The 19,631-nt window shown below is 35.8% G+C and overlaps 1 non-coding gene across 1 annotated transcript; it reads right to left on the bottom strand.

Moving 5' to 3' along the window:
* Window positions 1-18,452: 18,452 nt before the first annotated feature.
* LOC121204393 (small nucleolar RNA R71) lies at window positions 18,453-18,558 on the bottom strand. The gene has a single exon (XR_005899318.1). It is a non-coding gene; the product is annotated as a small nucleolar RNA R71 (small nucleolar RNA).
* Window positions 18,559-19,631: the final 1,073 nt, after the last annotated feature.

The following is a 19,631-nucleotide window of genomic DNA, read 5'->3' on the forward strand; positions in this document are numbered from 1 at the left end:
TGGAAGAGGAGATGCTTCCAATCTTGAAGCATTGTCATGATGCTCCTTGTTGTGGTCATTTCGGTGGTGTAAGAATTGCTACTAAATTTCTCCAATCAGGATTTTACTGGCTGACATTATTCAAAGACGCCCACAGTCTTTTAAATCAATGTGATAGGTGTCAGCGCACTAGTTCTATATCCTGACGCAATGAAATGTTGCAGCAACCACTTATGGAGGTTGAATTATTAGATGTTTGGGGTATGGATTTTATAGGAGCATTTCTGAATTCATTTGGAAATCTTTATATATTAGTAGCTGTTGACTACATCTCAAAGTGGGTTGAAGCTATTGTAGTCCCAAAGGATGATGCAAAGACAGTGCTAAAAATTTTTCACAAGCATATACTCACCCGCTTTGGCACACCAAAGGAATTGATTAGTGATCACGGTACACACTTTCATTGCAACCAAGTGGTGACTGCACTAAAGAGATATAGAGTTAATCATAGAATGACTACTACTTACCATCTACAAACCAACAGATAAGCCGAAGTATCAAATTGACAAATTAAGAACATTCTGGTGAAGGTTGTAAACTTTTCAAGGAAATATTGGTCTTTCCGATTGGATGATGCTTTATGGGCATTGCGAACAGCATACAAAACCCCATTAAGGATGTCGTCGTATCAATTGGTTTTTGGGAAAGCATGTCACTTGCCAGTTGAACTGGAACACAAAGCAATGTGGGCAATTAATCAAGTGAACATGGGCTATGAAGCAGCTGGAAAGAAAAGAATGTTAGATATCACTAGACTAGAGGAGATTAGGAGAAATGCTTATGAAAATCCTGCAATTTACAAGGAAAAGACCAAACGACGACATGACAAGATTATTTTACAGTGACAATTTATCACAGGTCAACAAGTTTCATTATTCAATTCTCGACTCAAATTGCACCCAGGTAAATTGCATTCACATTTGTCTGGACCTTTTGAAGTTGTCACCATATTTCCTCATGGTGTAGTCACAATTCGAGATTTACATGATGGACACTAGTTCAAAGTAAATAAACAAATACAGAAACACTATTTTGGCAACAATGATCAAAAGCAGGCAAAAACCATTAAATTGGTAGACGCATTGAAGCCGTACTGTTTATTTTATTTTATTTTATTTATGTTTTGTTAAATTTCGTTTTCTTCCTTTTTTGCAGAATAATTAGGTGCCATTGTCGATGCATTGAAGTCTTACTGTCAACGCATTCCATAAGTCTTTACTACCATTTATAGCTCATCAGAATTCAGAGAAATTTAGATTCCACCGTGGAATTTCTATTGGACATAACTCTTCACATCAGCCTTATCCTCTCCACAAAACAACACGACTCTCTATATTTCTCTTTTACCCACTATAAATCGTCTTCCACTATACCGAATGTAATGCATTCAAGCAACCATTTTTATTTCTTTTCTCTTCTCAAAATCATATCTTTTTACCTTTAAACCGTTGTTCCTTAACAAAAGATGGCCAAAACAAGAGGCTCGGTCAAGAAAGCCACCAAATCTGCTGGAGAACATGTGCCCTCTACTACCACAGTCTGTGAATCGGAATCCCCCAGGCCAGTGTAGACAAAAGAGACAATAATCTTCTTGAATAAAGCAGCAAATGAATGATTTCATGACAACATACTGAAGTGAAACTTCCACCTCGAACAGGGCATTTCTCTTTCTCCACAACAAGATTTGGGTAAACAAGTCTTCAAAACCATCTCAAAGTTAAAGTGGGAAACTTTTTACACCCATCTTGGCAGCTACTTTCCTTCACTGGTACGTGAGTTTTATGCTAATCTCTACGATCATGAGTTAAAGTTCATTTTCGTTCAAGAAGGTTAAATACCATGGGACATTGTAGAAATCAATAAGTTGTACAACACCAAGGTCAATGTCAATGAACGCTCCGAGTTTATGGATGACATCATAGATGAAAAATGAAAGCTGTTGGTGAGAAACTAGTATGTCGAGGGGCAGTGTGGATTAGTTCCCATCAAAAGAACTATACGATCCACTGTCACTTCCTGGCACTGCAAGGAAAAATTTGGTTTCATTTTGTCAACTGCAAACTCAAACCCTCTACTCATAGCACCACAGTCACCCTAGACAAAATGTGTCTGATACATTCTATTGTCAAGGATAGAAAAATTGATGTAGGCGCAATATTTAACCATGAAATAACTGACTGTGCCGCAAGGCAGATTGGGATCTTGGTTTTCTCATCACTAGTGATGTTATTGTGCCAGCAAAGAGGAATCTTGTCCCGTGCTGGTGAGGAAATCTTGGAGAATAAGGGCCCAATCAATGAAGCCTCGATAGAAAGAATGACTCGTGGCAAGGACACACCAATACTAATGGAGGTGGAAACCAGTAAGACAAGAAAGGGCAAATCCAAAGTCGATAGTAAAGGAATAAACCTGAATGCAGAGACATCATTATGGTGCAAACTGAACGATGTCAAAAAAATGGTAAATTCTGTCAATAACAGGCAAATTAGGCTTGTCGCTACAGTAGAAGATATGAAAAAATCCCAAAATTTGTTTTATGCTTATACTAGAGCCTAGAACAGTAATATTGTAGCCACATTAGGCCAGCTGAGCCCATCCCTACTACTGGAATACCCAATGTTTCCACCAATCATTTGAAATTATGACCTCTCTACCATAGATGACCACTTCAAAGGCTGAGATAGATCGGTGGCATCCCCACCCATTGTGAAAGTCTGTGATAATGACAAAGAACAGGAATCCAAGGACATCGAAGAATGCTTGTGAAATATTGATAGCTTATCTGAGGATGATATTTTTTTCTGATCAAGAGGTTGAGAAGGATGTTGCTACTGTAGAAGAGGAAGTTGTTGCTAAAGAAGAAGAAATTGCTAGCAATGAAAAAGAAAAAGAAAAAGAAGATTATGTTGAGAAGACTATCACCGCACCCGAGTCTGTAGGTGCAAATATTGATAATATGGAGCGAACTAGAGCGAGACCAGTGGAAGTTGTTGAGGTAACCAGTAAGGAGCAATGCAATTCATTGCCAATAGTGTTCTACATTGGACCACTCGAGGTGGCCTCTCCTACAAAGGAAGCAGCCGATGATGCCGGGCAAAGCTGAAAACTGAGGAGCAATCCAAAGACCGTGCAAGGATAAAAAAAAGAAGAAGGAGAAGAAAATAAGGAGAAAGAAGCATCATGCAGCTACATCGATGGCTGCGAATAATTGAGTTAGTTTTTTTTTTAAGCTTTAGTTATAGTATTAAAGCATCGCATGTAGTTGTATGTTTTATTTTGATAAGAATATATTGTCATTGCATTTTTATTGTCATTACATTTTCATGTTAGTGCATTGGTGATAATGTCAACTTTAAGTTTGGGGGAATGCACATCAGGCTTGAAAATGCACCCACATTTCAAAAAAAAATTTCAGAAATGAAGCATGCAAGGTTTAATTATAGTTAACGAAAATTGTTCAAAAATTTATGTTACATTTGATTATTAATTCTTGATTCATGAAAATTATCAATGAATAAGTTGGATAAATTTGATAGAAGGTTGTAGATTCAATCCTTTGATGAATGGATTAGGTTACATTAGTAAATGGATGATTTCCATCATTCCTTAAATCTTGAGTGAATCTACTTTTTACAGCTGCTTATATATGTATATATAGTTTTAAAGTAAAGACACTCCAAAGTGAGTGTAGTATGGAATGTTAAAAAGGAAACACTCCAATACAAACGTTCGAAAAATCAATTTGGCCAAAAGCTGTCACTACATGAGTGTGTGTCGGTGCAATTACATACTCCTTGAGGGTTTGTTGCACCCCATCGTTACTTCTCAGAAACAAGGTACAGTAATGCAATGATATCCCTTATTCTAAAAAAATATATATATGTAACTTAGTATTGTACAATAAATGTTGTAATAGTAGATATAACTTAGGGTTTGAAGCATGATGCTAGTATTGATGAAGTTGCAACCTTATTCATTCATGCTTATGAATTTTTGATGCAATGTTCTTTCATCTGAATGTGATTCATTCATTGGGAGTTTAGAGGGTTCAAGTTGCTAGAATGATCATTTGCCTTAGTAAAACTTTTTGTAGCCTTGATAGTTTATGTTTTACTTGAGGACAAATAAAAACTCAAGTTTGGGTGTGTGATAGCACTAGAAATAACACAAGTTTTCCCCTTACTTATTGGTTAAATCATTCTCATTTAGTTATCCTTAGCATACATTTTAGCATTTTCAGTTTCGTAAATTGCATTTTATAACTCAGTGAATCCTAGCCTATTTTATCCTTAATTTCGCTATCATTTTGAATTAATGTCGCTGTATGAGTTAATTACAAATTGCATCCAGAATTGTTGCCGCACTTGACAACTGTCTAGATAAGAACCAAAATTGCATGAGCTATCTAGTCTGGTATAACCAACCTGTACGTACAATGACAGAATAATTCTAAGGAAAAGGACACCTGTACTATTGGAGGAGGACATAAAAGGGGGATGTGATAAGAAAAAAGGGAGCTTTTCTTTTTTCTTCATCATCATCTTCATTATCCTACCTTGAAGCTTACGGCCATGGTAGCTTAAGCCTCTCACAGGTGACCCAACTTGAAAACCAAATGCAAACTAGCTTCTGACGAGGAGACCTAAGTACGAGAGAAGAGGGAATAGAGAGATTCAGTTGAGTTGTCTAGGGATAATATTCTCCACTCGATTCTTTCTTATTTCTTTCTAAATGCTAGTGATTAATCTCTGTTTTCTGTTTGTATGGAAGTAAACATGAATTCTTGGTTAAATGTTATCTTATTCAGTCTTGCTTTTATTATTTAATCTTGCGATTTGAATGTTTTTTAACACGAAAGTGTTGTAGCAGTCACTGACACTGGAAAGTGCAGTGACAGTTTGAGCCAACAAGCATTACAATGGAAGTTGAGTGAGGATTAGAGGAATTTAGTCCACTTGTTCTTTATAGTGGCGTATTGCTGTCATTGGAATGTGAGGCTAGTATGGATGTTAAGTCTTAGACTAAATAGAGGAGTGATACTGGGTAAGATATACATTGAATTTTATTGCCTCAATAATCACCTATACTTTTATACCTTGTGAGCACTTAGTATTCTGCTGAAGATTCATGTTAGGGATCCCAGTTTATCACTATCATATTTTATTTTATTTTTTTCAAGTTATTACATCAACAACTATTCTCTCAATTTATCTCATTTATATTTAGTTATTACACTGACATCAATAGACAAAAGACTACCATCCTTGTGGGATTGATATTCGAAAGACTCACATATGTCTACTATACTTGCATCGACAGTGTATGCTTGCACATTATTGCTGTGACGTTAAGCAACCTATCAAACACCTATAGAGCCAGTTACAGATCCAAAGAAAATAATTCAGAAAAATATTTGATAGCAATAGCTGCAACAGATGCAAGATCCACCGCCACCTGCTAACGTACTACATGAGAAGCCGTTGTTCTACGATGCTAACGATAAAACTTTAGGAGATCCACTAGCACCACCATAACTACCCATAAATTTTCACATGGCTCATCACGAGAGAACCCTAAGAGACTACGCATTACAAAGTCTGGACATGGTTCAGGAGAGCATAACGAAGCCAACTATTACAACTAATAATTTTAAGATCAAATCGGAAATAATTCAAATGATCCAAAATAATATGCAATTTAGGGGAAAAATGATAGAGGATTCGAATCAACACTTAAATCACTTACAACGGGGTCACTAATGACGCTATTTGTCTTCAGTTGTTTCCCTTTTCTTTGATTATAACGTCTTCTCTTGGTTAGATTCGTAGGTACCAGGGTCTATCATGACATGGGATGTGCTCTTTGGCAAGTTCTTACAGAAGTTTTTCCCTATTAGTAAAGTGGTTCAATGAAGGAGAGAAACTTCTGTCTTTAAATAGATGAAAGGAGAAAGTTTTCATGAGGCGTGGGCATGTTTCAAAATGTAGATTCAGGACTAGACGGAGTAGCAAGAGGAGCCCTTATGAACAAAACATACAAGGATACTTACGAAATAATTAAAAATATGGCATTGAACTCATGTTAGTGGCCCATTAAATGATTCACATATGGCCAGAAAACCACTATGGTAAAAGCTATTCAAGAGGATGACAAGTATCAACAATTAGTCAATAGACTTAACTATATTTGGGTGGAAGATTAAAAGATCCTGTTAGGATAGTAACTAGTTGATTGAAGAGGAACACGAAGTGATAATTGATGGGGATTATCGAAGCAAGCTAATCACCTATAACTAGATTTGATTTGTTTTTTTTTTCAATCTTTTCATTTTTATTTCTTTCCCTGTTATTTTTTATTATTTCTTTAAAGCTCCTTTTATTATGTTTTCGCACTATAATTGATTTAAAGTACTAATTAGATCTTTCAGTGTTTAGGTTAAAATCGATCTAGCACTATCCTCCCTTGGGTATGATCCTCGGAGTACTGACCTACTTTTTTGTAACTATATTACAACTGGACCCGTATACTTGTGGATATCACCTCATCGATAGATCATTTACTGCAGTATTCAAACTCTGGACGTTAGTACATCCAGATGTGGTCATTTTTTAAATTAGATTCGATTTGAGTCCAAGTCTTCGTTATTTAGTAATTTCATAATTTTCCTTTACACTCCTAATCCAAACAATGATATCTTGACAATAGTTAAAGGATTTCACGGATCTGAGTACATCAAGAGTCTTAAACGGATCAATTTTTATATTTTGTTCTTTTAATTTAATTTGTGTTCTTGCATGGTTAATTTAATTTTAAGGAAGATGGTTGTTGAATTGATGAATGGCTAAGTCCTTTAGGGATATTAATGAGTGGATATGGGAGTGATTAACGGGAGACTGAGGGTTTCCCATACAAATTAGTCGATATAAATTTATGTGTGCTTAAACCTTAAGATTGACGACCATAAGAAGTAATCTAGGTTAAACGAGGTCAAGAGATAAGTTTCCTGAGTAAATCGTGATTTATCCTAGACAAGAAAGTGAGGTAGAGAGATAAGTGACTACTATTCAACTAATTAATTAATAGAGGCACAGTGGTAATATTGGTTAGTTAATAACTAATTCACAAATAAAACCCGAATTCTGAAGTTAATTGCAACCACTAAAGCGAATTAAAATTCTTTTTGTTATTCGAGAGTTTTTCGTTTGTTATCTTTTTTTTTATTAATTTAGTTTTTCCATTTTGACCTTAATTGTTAGCATTAATCACTGTAATAAATTTTTTTAGTGATTACTGTTTAGATCTACTACTACAGATGATATTTTTCAATTTAATTCAACCTCCCTTGGGTACAATCCTTGAAATACTTACTGGTGTTCCATTGTAACACAACACTGTATTACAATTTGACCTGTTCGATTGCAGATGCTACACATTAATTATATATATTTTATTTGTATGATTTTTACTCTAAATGTTTGCATGTTTAAAGGCGGTCAAGTTGTTGGTGTTGTTGTCGAATAGGTTTTGACATTAAATTTAAATTTATTTTCTATAATTAGTTGGATAAATAGGAAAACTAAAAATTATAGATATGATTTTTACTTTATTTTTTTAAAATTTTGTTTGCAAATTTTTATTCTCTGTCTCCAATTTCAATTTATTTTCATTTCTTATTTTAATTTCCATTTAGGAGAAAACTACATTCATTTCCAAATGATTTCATTTATCCATTTTCATTTTCATTTTGGAGAAAACCTTAATCATTTCCAAATTTTTCCTATTTCTCCATTTCGTTATTTCTATTCATTTGATTCAACATACAACTTATTTCTAGTTTCAACGAGCTAGCAAAGAGAAATGGACATGCAATTGAGCCTCAAATAATTTATTATTAAGTCCCAACTTTTAATCTATTAATTATAAACTCATTTAGTCATGAAGTCAGTCCAGTACAGAATTGTGAATGAACTCTCCCAAACAGCATACCATTACGATAATAAGTTGATCAATGTGTTACCCTCATAAATGTGTTACCCTCATAGAATATCCTTAATCTCTTTGGGATAATATTCATTCTCCCAATATGATCCTATTTTATCTCATCATAACCATTAAATCTTCCTTCATGAAAAGTCAATCGCTATCAAATAGTGATCAAGTCATCCATCACAAAGACGAACAACCTGTGGCCACGTTTACATTTAATCAACCATGTAATGCCAATAAGAGAATATCATTTACCCATGTCCTGGGCTATGAATTGTTGGAAAATATGTTTGGAAAATAGTTTTCTTGCACAACGAAAAATTAGATTTTTGAAAACTGACCCAGTTTATGATATTTATAGCAATAAACCTTAGACTAAAATCGTACTTGTGTTTTCCAATGAACGAATCCTTGATGTTTTCCAACTTTCAACCAAACGATCTTCTTTGCTATTCTTGTACCACGAACTGCTTCGAGTGTGGGCTTGAACCAATTGAATCAAAACATGAAACTAGGAATTTTTTTTCCTTTTAGGGTGAAAATGAAAATTCTCTCTTCTTTAATAGAAACCAGCAAAATTGTTATTCTAGAAAGATATATTTAATAGTTGAGAATAAATACTCTATTTTTTTCAGTAGAGTAACAATTGTCTGTCTCCCAACGTACTATCTTCAGAAGTAAAACTACTGTAACTAAATATATGAATTAAGGCGGTGTCTGCAGTTTTACGGGTCAGGTTGTAATATAGTTTTGTACAATGAAGTATAGGAAATACTTCGAGGATCGTACCCAAAGGAGGCTTGATTAAACTAATATTAATTCCTACGCTAACAGGTTTAGTTAGTACTTTAACCAAATTATATTACTATGATTCAAAAAGTATTGATAAAAAGTAATTTTTAAAAAAGAATATAAAATATCGACAGAAACAAATTGTAAATATTATCATATCAACAGAGCTACTGTTGACGATGATCCTGAGAGAGCCGTGTTTCGGCTTGAAAATATGATTCAAGTGTTTAATGAGCTTTTTTGCATGCTAAGTGAGTGTTTGAAATGTGTTGTATCACTTCTGAGGGACACCGCATACCAATGGTGCCGAGAGAGAGATCACCTGGCAGTCCGTTCAGACCGAGTTCCAAAAGAAATGCATAAGTCAACGGTTTCTGGATCAAAAGCATAAAGAGTTTTTAGAATTGAAACAGGGTTGTATGACCGTAACCGAGTACGAGAGAGAATTTGTGCAGTTGAGTAAATATGCTCGAGAGTATGTTTCTACCGAAGAGATCATGTGTAAACAGTTTGTTAACAATTTGAGTGAAGACATTAAACTTCTGGTCGAGATTTTAGATTTGAAAGAGTTTGTTGTATTAGTATACCAGGCTTGTAAAGCCGAAGACTTTAGCCGAGAAAAGAGGAAAGCTGATTCAGAGGCTAGAGATTCAAGAAAAAGACCGATGAATATATCTTATCATTCTTTATTAAAGAAATCTCAAGATTCATATAGTCGATCAAATACATCAGTGGGATACCAGAATAGAGATCGTAGAAATCAACATGGGAGTCCTAAAGCTCAAGCAACTTTCATCTCAAGCATTGGCAGTGTGAGAAACAATAAACCCGAGTGTCAATAGTGTGGGAGACGACATTTTGGAGAGTGCTGGAATAAGAGTAATAAAGCTTGTTTCAAACATGGCTCGCCAAGTCATTTTATTCGAGATTGCTCAGAGTTATCTGAGAAAGATAAATTTCAAAATGCAAGATTGAGCAATACGATTGCGAGAGGGAGACCATCATGAAATACGAGGAATATGTCTAGTGGAAAAGTTGTGACTAGGGATTCAGCTGTGAGATCTGAAGCTAGAGCACCAGCTAGAGCCTACAATATTTGCACTCACGAAGAGGCATCGTCCCTTGATGTTATTACCAGTACATTCTCTCTTTCAGACACTAATGTGATTGCTTTAATTGATCCCGGATCGAAACATTCGTATGTTTGTGAGAATTTAGTGTCTAGTAAGCAATTGCCTGTTGAATTTACTAAGTTTGTGATTAAAGTATCAAACCCCTAAGGCAAGTATGTTCTAGTTGATAAAGTTTGCAATAACTGTCCTTTAATTGCTCAAGGTTACTGTTTTCCAGCTGATTTGATGCTTTTAACATTTGATGAGTTTGATGTAATTTTAGGTATGGATTGGTTGACTCTACATGATGCTATTATGAACTGTAGAAGAATGATCATTGAATTGAAGTGTTAGAACAGTGGAATTCTTCGAATGGAATCAGATGAGTCAAGTATATTACCTATAATGATTTCGTCGATATCGGTTTAGAGATCTGTGAGAAAAGGTTGTGAAGCTTATCTTGCCTATGTTTTAGATACCAAAGTGTCTGAAATAAAGATTGAATCGGTGCCTTAGTTTGTGAATATCATAATATATTTCTAGAAGAATTGTTTGAGTTGCCACCAGTTAGAGAGGTTGAGATTAAACTGGTACCAGGAACATCACCGATATCTATAGCTCCGTATAGAATGGCTCTGATAGAATTGAAAGAGTTGAAATCTCAGTTGCAAGATTTAACAAATAAATGTTTTGCACGACCTAGTTTTTCACCCTGGGGTGCGCCAATTTTGTTCGTAAAGAAGAAAGAAGGGTCAATGAGAATGTGCATTGACTATCGACAGCTCAACAAGGCTACGATAAAGAACAAGTATCCGATGCAAAGAATAGATGATTTATTTGATCAGTTGAAAGGAGCAACAATGTTTTCGAAGATTGATTTGAGATCTGGCTATTATCAGTTGCGAGTTAAAGACTCAGATGTGCCAAAAACAACATTTAGAATGAGGTACGAACATTATGAATTCCTTACTATTCCTTTTATACTAACTAATGCTCTTGCATTTTTTTATGGATTTGATGAATCAGATTTTCCGACCGTATTTAGACAGATTTGTTTTTGTCTTCATTGACGACATTCTAATTTATTCCTAAGACTAGTCTAAGCACGTTGAGCATTTGAGGATTATGTTACAAACTTTGAGAAATAAGCAGTTTTATGCTAAATTTAGTAAATATGGGTTTCGACTTAAAGAAGTCAGATTTTTGGGACACATTGTTTCAACAGAAGGTATAAGAGTTGATTCAAGCAAGATTTCAGCAGTCCACTGAGAAATGTATCTGAAGTCATAAGCTCTCTGGGGTTAGTTGGCTACTATTGACGTTTTGTAAAAGGGTTCTCGATGATTGCTACATCAATGACTAGATTATTACAGAAAGATGTGAAGTTGAGTGGTCCAAAAGTGTTAACAGAGTTTTGATCAATTGAAAGCCTTGTTAACAGAAGCACCAGTTTTTGTTCAACCTAAGTCGGGTAAAGAATTTGTGATTTATAGCGACACGTGATTGAATGGTTTAGGTTGCGTGTTAATGAAAGAGGGAAAAGTGATAGCTTATGCCTCTAGACAATTGAAACCGTATGAAAAGAATTATCCGACGCATGATTTAGAGTTAGTCGCTATTGTATTTACATTGAAAATTTGGCGACATCATTTATATGGCAAGAAGTGTCATATCTTCACTGATCACAAAATTTTAAAGTATTTAATGACTCAGAAAGATTTAAATTTTCAAAAAAAGAGGTAACTCAAGCTATTGAAAGATTACGAGTTAGTAATTGATTATCATCCAGGGAAAGCAAATGTAGTCGCAGATGCTTTAAGTAGAAAATATCTATTTGCTTTGAGAGCTATGAATACTCAGCTAAGCTTGTCTGATGATGGTTCGATATTAGCAGAGTTGAAAGCTAAACCGATTTTTCTTCAGCAAATTTGTGAAGCTCAAAAGTGTGATACTGAGTTACAAACTAAAATAGTGCAATGTGAATTGAATAGTGATTCAGACTTTCAGATCAAAGCTGATGTTTCTTTAATGCTCCAAAACAGAATTTGGGTACCAAAGAATTCTGAGTTCGTTTAGAAAATTTTGCACGAGGCACATAGTGATTGTTTATCCATTCATCCTGGAAGTACTAATATGTACAATGATTTGAAATGGTTATATTGGTGGTCAGGTATTAAGCGAGAGATATCTGAATTTGTATCGAGGTGTTTGATATGTTAGTAAGTGAAAGTCGAGTATCAAGTGCCTTCGGGTTTGCTTCAGCCTGTGATGATACCAGAGTGGAAATGGGACAGAGTTACGATGGATTTTGTATTGGGGTTACCTTTGACTCCGAAAAAGAAAAATGCTATTTGTGTTGTCGTTGATCGACTGACAAAATCAGCACATTTCAATCTGGTGCGTACAGGCTTTTCGCTTGATTGACTAGTTGAGTTGTACATTGTTAAGATTGTTATATTACATGGAGTACCACTTTCGATTATTTCAAATAGGGATCCGAGGTTTACATACCGATTTTCAAAAAAGTTACAGGAAGCTCTGGGTACGAGGTTGAATTTTAGTAAAGCATTTCATTCACAAACTAATGGTCAGTCTGAGAGAGTAATTCAAATTCTCAAAGATATGCTCTGATGTTGTGTTTTAGAGTTCGAAGGCAATTGGGAGAAATAGTTGCCACTGATTGAATTTGCGTATAGCAATAGTTTTCAATCGAGCATAAAAATGACACCGCACGAAGCATTGTATGGTCGTAAATGCCGAACACCATTGTACTGGACTGAGCTTAGAGAGAAACATATTCACAGGGTTGATTTGGTTAGAGAAATTGAAGAGAAAGTGAAAGTAATCCGCGACTGTTTGAAAGTAGCTTCAAATCGACAGAAATCATATGCGGATTTGAAACGAATAGACATTGAATTTCAAATTGGTGACAGAGTACTTTTGAAAGTATCCCTGTGGAAGAAGATTCTTCGTTTTGGTTGCAAAGGCAAATCGAGTCTGCGTTTTATTGGGTCGTACGAAATCATCGAAAGAATAGGGCCAGTGGCATATCGACTAGCTTTACAGACTAAGTTAGAAAAGATCCACAATGTGTTTCATGTATCGATGTTGTGTCGATATAGATTGGACCCTTCACATGTAATTTCTCCGGTTGAGATTGAAATTCAACCTAATATGACGTACAATAAAGAACCGATCAAAATTTTCGCACGTGAGGTTAAACAGTTGGGAAATAAAAGCATAGCTCTTGTGAAAGTACTTTGGAAATGACATGGTGTCGAAGAGGCTACGTGGGAGCCTGGGGAAGCTATGAAAAAACAGTACACTAACCTATTCATTGGTAAGATTTTCGGGGATGAAAATCCCTAAGGGGGAAGAGTCGTAACAGCCTATTTTTAGTCAAATCAGAATAGTGGTTTTGGGACCACAAATCTAAAGTCGAAATATTTATTTTATTATTATTTTAATGTTTACAATATGATTGAATGATTCTGTGAAAGTTTCGTTAAGAAATTTTATCATTAGATTAGTCAATTTGATAAAAAGGACTAAATTGCGTAAAGCATAAAACTTGAGTTCTAATAGCTAAAGGTGTTTAATAGCTATAAAACTTAAAGTAACGGTCCTTATGTTGTAATTAGACCATTAATAGCATGAATGGACATTTATGGACATGTATTAAAGTATTTTGATGGTTATCAATTAAGGTTAAAAATGTAAATTATTAAATAAAGGATAATAAAATAAAATAAAGTCAAAATTTGCTTCATCTTCATTGATTACCCATTAACTTCTCTTAGCACTACCTATTGAACACTCGGAATACCATGGGATACATCGGAATCTCGCACCTAATTGCCTTATATGTAGCCAACACTACCTCATATCACATATCACATATTGCTTGTTTTCGAGCTACTCATGGGTTTGCTCACACAAGCTATCAGCCAAGATGGAGCTACACAGCTGCTCATACAGCTGTCAGGTATCTGCAACACATGCCGGACTACTTGCCACCAGTAGAACATACAAGACTAGTACCCAGAACGCCAAAACATGTGTAACATATATCATGAACTGAGACCACAACTCATGAGTTCAGATGTCACATATATCATGAACTTAGACCACAACTCATGAGTTCAGATCACATAGTTCCTAGTGACATGTCTCTTGTATCCTAAACTATTCCTAAAGTTCAAACAGGATTCTTCGATACCACATTTCTGTAGACCTTGCTCGTAACGTCGATTTCAATCCTCATAGCACCAATCACATACTCATGGAATAATCAAAGCATAATTCATAATAAAATTTAGGCAATAAACACATGATACAACATCACATTAAATATGTATGTACTTACCATCCATGCAATAATAAAGCATTTAAAGTATGGTTCATGTTACATTATTTGCAAATGAACTTACCTCGGTACATCCTCATAAACCTTGTTTTTCCCTCTATCAAGACCAGAATCACATTTTTGTTGATCTATAATGCCAAATTTAACTTGTTCAATACACATTGCTCATATCAACCCATAACACATACTTTGGTAAAATTACCTTTTTACCCCTAAATTTCCACTTATGTACACTTTAGTCCCTAGGCTCGTAAAATGAAATGCACGTAGTTTCTTTATTACCCAAGCCTAGCCGATTCATATTCTAAATCATATCAGTCCATATTTCACATTAAACCACATTTCTACTACCCATTTCTTCATCTTTTACAAATAAGTCCTTTTTAGGTGTTTTTACTAAAAATCACTTAGTAAAAGATATTTATCACACATCAAACATTCATATTCCTCCATTAAACATCAAAATACATGCATTTCACACATGGGTAAGTTTTCGAATATGAATCCTATGTAACACCCCTTACTCGGGTTCGATGCCAAAACAGGATACGAGATGTTATTAGACTTAAACACATACACACAATCATTTCCGGGTCATAAATTTCGTTCAATTTTTGAAACTTTAAAAATTCCTCTTAACGACCTCAATATAGACTTACGAAGTCCAAAAACACTTTGGAAATGGCTTGAGAATAAACTAAACACTTTAGAAAACTTTGAAAAATTTTAAAGCAAATAGCGACACATGACCGTGTGAAAGGGCGACACGTCCGTGTGTCTTCTTAACATGGCCATGTTGAAGCTCACGTGGCTCACACGGCCTGAACATGTCGGGATACGCCCGTGTCCCTAGCCCGTGCAAATTTATTTCTCGATTCGAACCTACAGGGGTTTTCACACGGCTTGGCACACACCCGTGTCCATGACCCGTGTCCCCCACACGGCCATGACACGCCCATGTCTCAGCCCGTGTACAAAAACCTTCACATTCTATTTTTGACGTCAGCAACCCTTTAAGGGCACACGGCCATGGTACACGCCTGTGTACTAGGCTGTGTCCTCCACACGGTTGAGACACACGGTCGTGTCTCTGCCCGTGTGGTTGCTACTGGGCATTCTATTTTGCAAAATTTAGGTGCAGGGGACACACAACCTGACTACATGCCCAATGGGCTAACCATGTGTCACACACGGTGTAGACACACGCCTGTGTGTCTACCCATGTGGACAAAAACAAGGCTACCTACCAAGCCTTTTTGCCACCCTCACTTGCACCAACCTACACAACATCAATCATAACCAATCCAAGCATAATCACACATAATCAAAACAACCACAACCATGAGAATTTTCATCAAATGTATTTAATAATAATCAATATTAGCCAACATTAATGGCCTATAGAAAATTAGTATCACATCCATATGAGCCAACACTTGTGGCTAAACTAACATGACACTAAACAAAAAGACCAAGTCCCTATACATGCCACACTCAACACATTTAAACTAGCTATACCAAAAGTTTTAGGTGATAGTGTGATCGATGACTCCAACGTTCCTTGATTCCCGATGCTAGCTTGGCGGTACTATATGAAAATGGAAAAGAGAGGGAGTAAGCATAAAGCTTAGTATGTTGCATTTGAATAAATAACAACATCAACCATGCATATTTAAACACATAGCATATTATAAATCAACACAACATTCTTGATTGAAAAAAGGTAAATATCACTACATGCTTATATATCACAAGTATAAGCCAAAGATTTCAAAATCGTTCCAAAATCAATTTCATAGCTAGAACTTACTCATGTCATTCTTACCATTAAGGAATCCAAACTAAACTCATATCTCATGAGTTTCGAATAAGAACCTGTATCACTCACAACATGATTATATCATTCCATATCTTTATTATAAGCTTTAAAATAACCCGTGAAACCATTTGGAATACTAAAGGATATCTGATAAGCCTCACACAAAAGAGTAAATTACCGATGCCATGTGATAAACGCCAAATTATACATATTTTTACCCCAAATACTTAGCATATTTATGGATGTTTATTACTAGATTTGTGGATTTTGGTGTTCTTCATTCGATTATTTCATGTTTTGTACTCAGGAGAGGACCAAGAGTCAAAAGGAGCCAAAAACAAGCCAAAAAAAGACAAAACGGACCAAATCGAGAAGATGACATGGCCTAAGACTTGCCACACGGGTAGCTCACACTCTGTGACTTTCGAGGTGTCGACCAATGCTTTCACGATTTACACGGCCTGGCTATTGACCCACACGGTCGTGTGCAATTTAACAAATTGAACACGGCCTGGCAATCACGTCACACGGCCGTGGCACACAGGTGTGTCCCTTTTTCAAGAAGTTGTATTTTACACGGAAAAGGATACTTAGGGAGGAAGAAAGCCAATCCAAAGCCTATATAAACACCCTAAGTATGACTTAGAAATGGGGGCCCCTCTAGAACTTTTTTGGAGTACAAAACCACATGCTGGGAATTACTTGAAGGAAGCCAGAAGATCCATCCCAAAAGCCGGAGCTAATCCAAGACTAAATATCTCTCTTAGAATTCCTTCAGGGGTTTTAGAGTTTTCTTTATGTTTTTTTATTTTCATACTTTTGAGATGTACTCTTATTTTATTATGAACTAAACCCCTTAGATACCTAAGGGGGTTGAAACCTATGATGGATCTTGTTATTATTATCTGAACTGTATGATAAATACTTGATTTGTTCTTAATTATGTGTTCTTAATGCTTGTGTTAATATTTCGGGTATTGATTCGTGATTTGATGTGCTTATGCAGAAGAGTAAAAGTCCCTGTCTAAAACTAGATTTGGCATAATTAAGCGAAGTTGATCGAACGCCTAGAAATAGGGTTACGAGATTTTGTCAGATTAGGGTGAAACCTAATATGGAAGTCCATAGATCGATTTACTACTTTCCTAGGGGTTTTAATTAAGAAAGAGATTTCAATTAATTCAACTGAGGGTTAGACGTTATTAGTCTCGAAAGAGATAATAATATAGGTTAGGGAGTCTCACGGATCAAGTCAAGTGAATAAATTGTTTGGTTCAAAGTCAGATAACAAGTGAAATCTAGGTGGATTCCTCCTTGGGTGTCGTCTTTATGAATTACTTTTCTTCAAGTCTTTTTCCAAATTTACTCTTTGCTTTAGTTTAATTAGTTAATTAGTTTACTTAATTAGTTTAATAAACAACCCCTCTTTATTTCTAGGTTAAATAATAAAAAGATAGTTATTACTAGTACTTTTCGTTCCCTTGGGTACAATATCCCGGTCTTGCCATTACTATACTATTGTTCGATAGGTGCGCTTACCTTTACGTTGTGATAATAGGTAGTTTAGGTTTGGTCTTCATTATAAATATTTATTACTTGTTACGAATCACGCGATCAAGTTTTTAGCGTCGTTGCCGGGGAACTGAAATTTTAGGAACACTCAATTTTTATTACTTTAGCCATTTATTTTTCTTGCAATTTAATTTAATTTTATTATTACTAATTAATTTACTTTTTCTTTCTCTTGGCAGGTTTTCCTAGTTTATGATTAGAAGAAACTCGTCGGGACCATTACTTTTTGACGAAGAAATCGATCGCACAGTTCGTAGAAACCAAAGTGAAATAAGGCGAAGCTTAAGATACATGGAGAACGAGCAAGAAGATGATACTCAACCCCCAACTGAAGAGATGGTTGAAAACTAAGGCAATCAGCTACCTCCTGCAATTGCGGTTAATCAAAATCCTGCTCCACGTACTATGTATGACTATGCTAAACCTTCTTTAACAGGAACTGAATCTAGTATAGTTAGACCTGCTATTACTACAAATAATTTCAAACTAAAATCTAACATAATTCAGATGATACAATAGTTTGTTCAGTTTGATGGTTTGCAGGATGAGGATCCCAACATTCACTTGGCGATTTTTTTGGAGTTTTGCAACACTTTCAAAATTAATGGCATTTCTGATGATGTCATTCGCCTTCGGTTGTTCCCTTTCTCACTGAGAAACAAACCTAAACAGTGGTTGAACTTGTTACCACGAGGGTCTATCACTACTTGGGAACAAATGACCGAAAAATTTCTACTAAAATATTGTCCGCCGGCTAAAACGGCTGAGTTACATAATGATATTTCTTCTTTTGTGTAGGTGGACTTAGAAACGCTCTACGGTGCATGGGAGAGATACAAGGACTTACTGAGACGGTGCCCTCACCATGGGTTACCACTTTGGCTTCGAGTTCAAACATTCTACAATGGTCTGAATCCTTCGACTCGACAAATGGTTGATGCAGCTGCTGGCGGAACCATCAATAATAAAACACCTGAAGATACCTATGAGTTTATAGAAGAGATGTCACTGAATAATTATCAGTGGCAAGTCATGAGGACTAAGCCAAAAAAAATAGTCGGCGTTTATAACATCGACTCGGTTACTATGCTATCAAATCAAGTAGAGCTTCTCAATAACGTCGACTCAGTTACTACGCAGGTACATCCAGTAATGAGGTGTGACTCAAGTGGAGGAAGTGTGCATACAGAATATCAATCCTTCAATCCTACAACTGAAGAGGAACAAGTAAACTATATGGGTAACAATAACTTAGATCTCAAAATAACCCATACAGTAATACTTATAATGCAGGTTGGAGGAACCACCCAAATTTCTCCTGGGGTGGTCAAGGGAATCAAAAGCCACAAAATCCTCAGGGTTTTCAGCAACCACTGTACCAACAAGGTAAGAAGCCGAACCTTGAAGAGATGCTCTCAAAGTTTATATCAGCGTCAGAAACTCATTTTTAGAACACCGAGACAGCACTCAAAAATCAACAAGCGTTGACTCAAGGACTCGAAACCCAGATAGGCCAGCTTTCCAAACTAATCTTCAAACGACCACAAGGTAGTTTTCCAAGTAATACTGAACCTAACCCAAGGGAACACCTCAACGCAATTAGTACTCAAGATAAGGAAGGATTCATTGCGCCTGAGCCAGAATTGATGCAAGAAACTGTGGTGAGCAAAGGAAAAGGGAGGTCAGTCATAACAAAATGGTGAATGAAGAATATAGACCTCGTGTCCCATACCCTAACATGACAAGGAAAGACCGCTCAAATGAACAATTCGGTAAATTCCTCAAACTTTTGAAAAAATTACATATTAGTTTACTGTTTATTGAAGCTCTATCGCAGATGTCGAATGCAATGAAATTTTTAAAAGAGCTTTTAGTAAATAAGCGAAAGTTGGACGAAGCATTGCATGTGGAGCTAAACGCAGTCTGCTCAACTATTATACAGAAT

The sequence above is a fragment of the Gossypium hirsutum genome, chromosome A07 (genome assembly GCF_007990345.1).
Source record: "Gossypium hirsutum isolate 1008001.06 chromosome A07, Gossypium_hirsutum_v2.1, whole genome shotgun sequence".
Lineage (NCBI taxonomy): Eukaryota > Viridiplantae > Streptophyta > Magnoliopsida > Malvales > Malvaceae > Gossypium > Gossypium hirsutum.